The sequence below is a fragment of the Carassius carassius genome, chromosome 1, assembly GCF_963082965.1.
Source record: "Carassius carassius chromosome 1, fCarCar2.1, whole genome shotgun sequence".
NCBI lineage: Eukaryota > Metazoa > Chordata > Actinopteri > Cypriniformes > Cyprinidae > Carassius > Carassius carassius.
The window spans coordinates 7239082-7249074 of record NC_081755.1 but is presented as its reverse complement, the minus strand read 5'-3'; positions in this window follow the sequence as shown (position 1 = coordinate 7249074).

The following is a 9993-nucleotide window of genomic DNA, read 5'->3' as shown; positions in this document are numbered from 1 at the left end:
CTTATTCTTTGTTAAATTGAAAAGAAATAAACACAGCAATTGAAGTTCCATGTTCGAATTTGTAATGCGTTACATGACTTCTGTATTACTTTTGAGTTAATTTCACCAAAATAACTACAGAAGTAGAACTTAAAGGTGCTGTATGTAGGATTGACACCGAGTGGTTGAACTAGGTCTTGCAGTCCAAATTCAAAATATTGGAGAGGGTTTTTTTTAACCCGGCCCTTACTCCTCAGACTTGACGCACATGCAGGTTACCAGATTGATGACACCAACAAGAACTGATGAAATTAAATACGCTGTTTTCCGCTAACTGGCATTTGGGTAAACTGGCAGTGGGCGGGTCACACAAACCAAAACATCTACAGACATGCATTTCCGGTCCAGAATGCACATCTTCAAAGGAGAATTACTGACTGTAGCATTGTTTTTCAGATAAACAAGTATGTTAAAAGTATGGTAGCGGTAAAGTGATTATATGGCGATATCTGTGAATTGCTTGGGTCTATTCATATTAGAAACAACAAGACTATGTGTAAACTCTAATGCCATATGCAATTGTAAAATGACAAGAAGCGCATACGTCCATCTTGCGAATGCACAGTCTCCTGCCATCTTCACGCATTAGCTACTTTTCCACTGGACAGTGCGAGCCGGGGCTAACAGCAAGCTGGGTGGAGCTGATAGCCTCGGACCTCAAGCACAGAGGCCGAGATCATGCCGCGTCATGCCAGTATCCTCCCGACACTCCTGTAAAACCGCCCTAAATATGCCTTCACTGGACTACGTCACACAATACAAAGTTCCACCAACGAGAGGGAGATGAATGAAAAAAAATTGCTAAACAACTATGTCAGTTGTCGTTTAGTCTTTATTTCTAAACTTGGACACCACACACAGCTATTGCCTGACCACAAACAGGAAATATAACATATTTGCTGCATTTTTGATTCATCAATGTCTTGCGGTTTTGCTGTTTTTTTTCTTTTCTTTGAACAATTAATTTTGGGCTAAAGGTGTTACTGAACATGTAACGATCAAAATATTACTGAAAATTGATTAGTAATACCTTACACTACTGCGTTACAGCAAAAAGTAATATGTTACTGTAATGCATTACTTTTGTAATGCGTTACTCCCAAAACTGCCCTTTTTGGAGCATGTTAAGTCTGTGCGGCTTGATAAAGAGTCTCAGTTGATTGATTGCCGACCCTGCACCGCATAATAAGTATGTTCTTACCAGACAGGCACTATATGGGCACAATATTTGCTGCAAGTAAATGCAAAGTAAAAGCTCAAGTTTCAACTTATGTTGGAGCCCGCCTGAACCCACCAAAAGGGGCGGGGCATCAAGCTATATAAACAGCCGTCTCACCCAGGCAAACTGATTCATTCTCCTTCAGCAATGACTGATATCTCTCATTGAGACCTGAAGCTGATCAAGCAGCCAAGATCACCACTGACCAGCTCACTGTTTTGTGAAGAAGATCAGCCACTTCTCCCTGCTCTCCACCCTCTAGCAGCTCACTGCCCACAAGCAGCACACCGCTTCTAGCAGCCAGCCGCCCTCACAGCTCTTCGCCTCAACTAGCCGCCCCTGAGCAGCCCCTGATCGGCGTACCACTTCCGGCTCAGCAGCCTGGTTAAACTATGCTGCTGGAAAACCAGCTCACGCCGCGGCGAGTTCCGACAGTGCTTTCGCTCTGCTAAGCGGTACCCCCTTCTCAAGCAGCAGGGACCCCAGCCCAAGATAGTGCTGGAACCGGCACCTCAGAAGTCAGCCTGATGCAACAGTCATGAAGAGGGGAAGGCTAAGTCCCGCTGCGGCCGTACCACCCTCCAAATTGCCTTGTCTTGCCTTCCCATTAACCTGTTCTGTTCTGGGTTCTCAAAGCTATGCGTTTGTTGCCCATTATTCAATGGCGCGTTCCAATCGTATGTGACAGGCGAGGATGTGCAAGTTCTTTGCTCAGAGCTAAAACCTATGCTGGTGAAAAGGGCCATAGAAGTGGTCCCCCCAGCACAGTGTGAGTCACGCTTCTACAGCAGGTTCTTCCTTGTCCCCAAAAAGGATGACTGTCTCAGACCCATCCTTGATTTAAGACATCTGAACCATGCAGAATGATCACTTTGAAGCAGATCCTCATGCAAATATGCCCAGAGGACTGATTCATTTCCCTGGATTTGAAAGATGCTTACTTTCACATTCTGAAGTACCTTGCTTTCAGAAACCTTTACGCCTGGAATGGTTCTGCCACTCAAGGGGTTTTTAAAAGATGTTAGTTCTCATGAGCTCAGCATCGCCAGCTCTGCAGCTGGGTATGCTCTACATGTGGCCACTAAAGTTTTGGGTAAAACCTCAAGTCCCACTCCATGCTTAGCGGCAAGGTTGCCACATGACCAAGGTGAGCCAAGCATCCAGAGCAACCCTGGCCCCTTGGATGAACCCCAGCTGGTACGAGCAGGGGGAAGCGGTGGGGATAGTTGGCAGATGGGCTGGGGAGCCCTGTGTGAAGACCATTTGACCTTTGGTGTCTGGACGAGTGCAGAAAGCAAACTCTATATCAACCGCTCGGAAATGCTGGCTTTATGTCGAGCTCTCTAGGCTTTCTTACCACACATGGCAGGGAACCATGTCTTAGTCCGGTTGGACAACATGACAGTGGTGTCCTTCATAAATCGCCAAGATGAGATCTCCTCAAAAGCCCTATTCACTCTAGTGAAAAGTATCCTACAGTGGGCCCAGCACCACCTGCTCTCGTTAAAGGAGCGCAACACATGTTGTCCCAGAGGAACCTCCCCTCAGAGGAATGGAGGCTCCATCCCCAGAGTGTTCAAAGGATTTGGGATGTATTTGGGAGGGCAGAAATTCAACTTCTTCGCCTCTGAAGACAATTCTCATTGTCCAGTCTATTTTTCAGAAGTCAAGGACGCTCTGGCCCATGACTGGCCCAGGCTCCTCCTCTATGCTTTACTACCCGATCACTCTGATCCCCCAGGTCATCAGATGAATCAGGGAGGATGCCCACAAGGTCCTCCTGGTAGCCCCTCTATGGAGGAGATAACCATGGCTCTCGGACCTGTCGTAGCTTCGCTAGTGGAGCCATGGCCCATCTCCTTAAGATGGGACCTCCTCTCTCAAGCGAACGGAACAATATGGCACCACAGACCCGGACTGTGGGCTCTCCATGTATGGCCTCTCGACTGGAGTCATTAGAGCATCCCAGAGAGTGCCATGAATACCATATTACAGGCAAGAGCTCCATCGACAAGGTCGGGGTGAAGACCCATTGACTTGTGACATATCTCAGATATTGTCCTTACTCCAAAATTTAATGGATAGAGGCCATATTTCCTCTAATCTTAAAGTCTATGTTGCGGCTATCACAGCCTCTCATGCTCCTGTAGCTGAGCAGTCCTTGGTTAAGAAAAACTTGGTTGTTAGTTTTTTAAAGGGGTCCAGAAGGCTGAACCCTTCTTGAACCCTTCACAATTCCCACATGAGACCTATCCACAGTTCTTAGGGGTCTCAAAACGTCCTTCGAACCACTTCAGACTGCTGACTCACGTTCTCTGTCACTGAAAACCACTCTGCTATTGGCACTAGCATTGGTTAAGCAAGTAGGAGACTTACAGGCACTCTCCGTGAGCCCCTATTGTTTTGAATTCGGGCCTGGCGACTCCAAAGCGTCCTGAAGCCAAGGCATGTGTATGTCCCGAAGGTCCTCTCTACTCTGTACAGAGAACAGATTGTTGTTCTCTATGCACTTCCTCCTTCTCAGGATGATCAGGAGTTTAACTTCCTCTGCCCTGTCAGGGCCTTAAGAGTCTACATTAACCCTTTCCACTTAAACAACTCTTTGTGTGCTTCGGAGACCGCACCAAAGGTCTTTTGGTCTCGAAGCCTAGGCTATCCAGATGGACATTGGATGCGATAGCTCTAGCACACTCGTCCTCCGGGCTTCAATGTCTGATAGGAGTTAGAGCACACTCCACAAGGGACATGGCCTTCTTGTGGGTTAGGTCTAGGAGTGTGTCTATTGCAGAAATCTGTGTGGCTGCCGGCTGGGCCTCGCCATCCATATTTGTCAGGTTCTACAACCTTGACATTCCTGCACTACAAATGCAGGCCCGGTTCTTGCTTGTTGTCCAGCCTAGGACCCCAACTGCGTCCGGGTCCTTAGTGTTAGCTAAAGTCCACTACACGTTCTCAGGCCCCTTGGTGCCTGAACTGTAGGAGGTCAGCAAGATGACTAATGTATCTACATCCCCGATTGTTCTGGGATACTTAACGTATTCTTTACAAGCCCTTCTCAGTACTCTGGATGAAAACCTGGTCATCGTTCCTGATAGCACGGCGTGATTATATTGTCCCCATAGCATCTACACAGTACAAGTGTAGTATCGAAAGGGATGACCCGTCCCTGTTGGCGGGTTCGAGCAGGCTCGCTCACCATAAGCTCACACAGCTCAGCCACATCGCCATTGGTTTGTTTCTATCAAACTCCATGAACCAATGTTCAGGACTTTTCCCCTAAAGCGTCTTAGCCTAAACGGCTTACAATGCAGTATTAGCTCCATATCTAAGGAAACCAAGGTTACGTTAGTAACACATTATTGAGCACACTTATCTAAACACAAAGACTTGCATCACTCTGAATGCACTCAACCTACGGTTTGCGTGAGGTTATGTTTGTGATTTTATTATTATTATTATAATTCCTTTTGCCTGGTTTTCCTTTTTTTGGTGTTGTGAAATTTAATAAATGATACAAAAAAGATGACTTTTTTTTTAAGCGCAGTTTTGTTACTGTGGTATTTTATAATCTGATAAAATAATGAATTCTAATTTGAGATAAATAAACATTTAAAAAATAGATAAAGATTTCACTGTATATGAAATATTTACGTTTTTTATTTTTATTGTTATAAGAATATGTATAATATATATTGATCAACTAAAGATGTCTATCATTATTGTTAGTTTTTAAATTTTGGCTTAGAAAACGAGAACAAATATATACATTTAATGTAATTAAAAATATTGACTTACCTAGATATTCATATTAAATGTTGACTTGCTGAAAATGCTTACTTGAGGCTGAGTCTACATCATATTTATTTAGTAAAAGGAGAAGTAAACGTTCAGTCTTTTACATGTGACTTCCTCTTAGCTTATGAAACAGTTTATTAATAAAATTCAAATTTATATTTTCCCCAGATGTGTCAAAAACTTCAATTTGTCAAGTTAGCAGAACTGAAAGGTCAGTGTTTGCTTCTCAATTCTGACAAAAGAGGTAGTAATTGCATGAAATATCTCGGAAACATTAAGTAAGTGAATATAACTTTTTTATAGATTTACTGTTGTGTAAGTGGTCTCAAACTCAATTACTGGAGGACCACAGCTCTGCAGAGGTTAGCTTCAACCAGCTCCGACTCACACCTGCTTGGATGTTTCTAGTAATCCTGAAGACCTCGATTATCTGGATTTTTGATTAGGGTTGGAGCAAAATTGTGCAGAGCTGTGGCCATCCAGGAATTGAGTTTGAGACCACTGTGTTACGTCATTTTCTAGGGCTAAGAACCTGGGTTTTACATTTGATAGCAATCTGTAGTTTGACAATCATACTTCCAATGTTTGCAGAAGCTTAGAAATGTTTCGAAACTAAGGTCTGGGAAACAGTACATGATTTTCAAATCTTAAACCTCTGGGCTCTGATAGAGTTTTGGGGCCCTGGAGCAGGGGCAGTGCCAGGGGGTGGCCAAGGGCTCCAAAACGGAACATTCATGTATGTATATCTTATTGAAGAACAGCTCAAATGCATATAGGCCTACTTAATTTTTTTTTACAATTCAAGATCACAAATTAAGGTGCAAGCTAATGTGCGTTCAATTGCAAAAAAAAATATCTATATATATACACAAGTAAATGTGAGCACAGTGCTCTTGCACTAGAAAATGTGTGCACATTTTTTGTTAATTTGTAAAGGACGAAAAAGAACCAAACCATATTTAAATGCATAAAATAACATTTTACGTTCTGGCATTTATGTGCTCTTGACTTCACTTTTTCACATTTTTGCACATAGGGCAAAAAAGAGAACAGTTTTTTTTTCTTTTCCCTTGTACAGAGTTCAATTTAGGTATTATAGAACTCAGAATTAATTTATTTATTGATTATATAAAATTCAGTGAAGGTTGACAACTTTGAAATAAGTAGTTATCTACATGTCTCGTCCATGAGTATGCAATGATGGAGAATAAGCTTTTTGGGGTGTTGATAACCAAAACCAAACTGACTGTGCAATCAAGCTATAATGAGCCCCTTTATTAAAATACCTGGGGGTGAGTAATAATAATAAAAAATAAAAAAAAAACTCAATTACAAATAAGTAAAAATTAATTGTATTCAATTGTGTTTTAGGCACTAAAACAGTCCCGAACATTATAGTCAAACATTTTCATATTGAAATAATGGAGAATTCTGTGCCACCTCAGACTGGTTGCTGGCCCCTTCCTGGCCATCCCTAAAAAAACATCCTGGCTCCACCACTGACCTGGAGAGGTTTTGACATGCCCTGACATATTCATATTTTTAAAAGATATTGACAAATGAAAGGCCCATCAATTCATGTGTAATATGACTGAGGCAGTTAAGTAAAAAAAAAATTGTGATGTAATGGGGGTTTAATTTAGTATAATCCAAATCTACATAATGAAGTCAGCTGAGTTGGGATCCATTTACAACTTTATTAATAAATTCTCAAGTACAACAGGTAAGAGTCTATCGACAGCATCAGGAATATCCAATGTAATCCAACAACATGAACAGTAAACAGGCAGATGATTGGCAAAACAAGACTTCGGGAAGACTTATGAGCAGGAGCTGTTTAAATAGTCCAGATGATAGGTGTCAGCCGTGCAGGCAACCAGTCCCAGGCAGGGGGTTGTGGGAAATTGAGTATATGGTGTCCTCTGGTGGTGATCGGAGGAAGCCACAGAGGCCTGATTTGTGACAGACACATTATTGAGCACACTGATCTAAACACAAAGACTTGCGTCACTCTGAAACTGCCTCTTCAGCCAGAGCGGAGGCAGTCACATATGTGGTACACCTAATTTGCATACTGTTAGGTGGCAGCCATCTGGCCAATTGTCCTCTGAAAGTAATTCAGCGGAGGAGAATGCCCTAACTTGAAGACTGCAAGTTAGCAGATCCGTTTTTGTGAGCATTCTTCTAACAGACAAAAAAACTCCCAAAAAGGAAATTTTCAGGCTCAGTACCAGCATGCTCTTTTGTCACACATGAATTTGTCGCTGAGCAGTGTGTTCTCTGATTGGGCTAAGAGTAGCCATTCGAAGAGATAGTTTAGGATGAACATTTGCTTCAGAGTAGAGAGATCCACATCCATGCAATTTGTGAATGTATGCGGGGCCAGAGATACTCCTAAGCATAGGATCATTTATATTCAGTGATGTCCAGACAAGATGCCGGTATTTGGTAATGTGATATATCAAGCAGGGCCATGCAGGGGGGGTGGCCCGGTGGCAAGAGCATCACCAGCTGAGGCAGGGATGTAGCCATCTTTTCAGAAGTGAAAAGTTTTATATCCGTCCATCTCCTCCTTGGTACTCGAGACCAGTGGGTCGCAGGTGTCGCTCATTTCACAATCACTCCACCGGCCTCGCTCGTTCCCTCATCCCTCGGCCCCGCCCCACTCATCACACATATAAATGCTGTTCTTCTGAACTTTATGTACATCAAAGAAACCTGAAGAGTTATACTCAGCTGTTTTTAACACTATCATATTAAGTGTTATTTTTTTGTTTTGTTTTTAAACAGCAAATCAGAATATCAGAATTATTTCTGAAATATTTTTTGATTGGAGTAATGATGCTAAAAATTCAGCAATGAAATCTCAATAAATTACATTTTGAAATACAAACCCGATTTAAAAAAAGTTGGGACTCATGCAACCACATACCATCAGAGATGCAGGTGATAACAACTTGGGTTGTCCTTGTCCTCTATAGTCGGGATGAAATGGCATCTCAGTTTTCCAAAAAGAGCTTCAAATTTTGATTCATCTGACCACAGAACAGTTTTCCACTTTGTCACAGTCCATTTTAAATATGCCTTGGGCCGGAGAAATGCCTGCGCTTCTGGATCATTTTTAGATATGGCTTCTTTTTTGACCTATAGAGCTTTAGCCAGTAATAGAACTCTTTGCAATTTTTCTCTGAGAAACTCCTTTTTGATGTTGCTCCACTATTTTTCGCCGTAGCATTGGGGGTATTGGTGATCCTCTGCCCTTTTGACGTCTGAGAGACACTGCCACTCTGAGAGGCTTTTTATACCCAATCATGCTGCCAATTGACCTAATAAGTTGCATATTGGTCCTCCAGCTGTTCCTTATATGTACATTTGGGGAAGTCGTGGCCTGGTGGTTAGAGAATCGGACTCCCAATCGAAGGGTTGTGGGTTCGAGTCCCGGGCCGGCAGGAATTGTGGGTGGGGGGAGTGCATGTACAGTTCTCTCTCCACCTTCAATACCACGACTGAGGTGCCCTTGAGCAAGGCACCGAACCCCCAACTGCTCCCCGGGCGCCGCAGCATAAAAAATGGCTGCCCACTGCTCCGGGTGTGTGCTCACAGTGTGTGTGTGTGTTCACTGCTCTGTGTGTGTGCATTTCGGATGGGTTAAATGCAGAGAACAAATTCTGAGTATGGGTCACCATACTTGGCTGAATGTCACTTCACTTCACTTCATTTACGGTAACTTTTCTGGCCTCTTATTTCTACCTGTCCCAACTTTTTTGGAATGTGTAGCTCTCATGAAATAAAAAAAACGAGCCAATATTTGGCATGACATTTAAAAATGTCTCACTTTCAACATTTGATATGTTATCTATATTCTATTGTGAATAGAATATAATTCTATTGCTGAACAGGGAAGCGGACAGGGCCAGGGAAGCAGCGTTGGCCAGGTAAGCTGAGCTGGACAGGGCCAAGGAAGCAAGCAGCACTGGACAGGGAAGCAGAGCTGGACAGGGAATCAGTGCTGGACAGGGTAAGGGAAGTGGTTCTGGTCAGGGTGTGGTCCAGAAAAGCGGTTATGGCAAGGGCGAGGGACAGGGAAGCGGTTATGGACAGGGCGTGGGCCAGGGAATTCAATTCAATTCAAGTTTGTTTGTATAGCGCTTTTTACAATACAAATCGTTACAAAGCAACTTTACAGACAATTATGTTTCTACAATATTTAGTAGTAGCTAGTAGTTTGTGCACGTTTGACAGGATTTTTAGAAAAAAATAATACAAGACGTAGTCAGCCAGATGATGAACATTATTAATATTATTAATTAATAATTATTATATGATGCAGTCACACTTGTAGCAATATTTGCTAGTTCTGTTTGTTGATTCAGGGTTAGCATCATCTGGGGTCCTCTGAGGGTCAGCATCATCTCTTCTCAGGTGTCCTGGATCCAGACTGGAGCTTGTGTAAATCCCGTGGCAAAACATAGAAACAAATAGAGACATCATTAGCTAGCTGCTGATCCAACAAAGTAAAATTAGTTTAACCCAAGCTAAAGAATAAGAATGCACATTTGATCAGATGCAACTACACTCACAATTTAAGAGATACATTATTCGAATGCTTGGCGAAAGAGATGCGATTTTAATCTAGATCAGTGGTCTCCAACATGGTGCCCATGGTGGAGTCTCTGAGTAGCCCGCCGAGCACGTTCTATAAATAGCCTGAATTGTAATCTTTCATTTTTTTTTTATGATAATGGCATAAAATGAGAAAATAACTATTGGTGACATTTCATATACCATTAAAACATAATAAAATAATTCAATGATTTAAAATATTTAGAATCTGCACGTCTCCCTATCTCTCTCTTTCTGCGTCTCGTGCGCGCACCTCTCTCTCTCTCTCTCTCTCTCTCTCTCTCTCGTTCTTCGTCTCGCGCACGCACCTCTCTTGT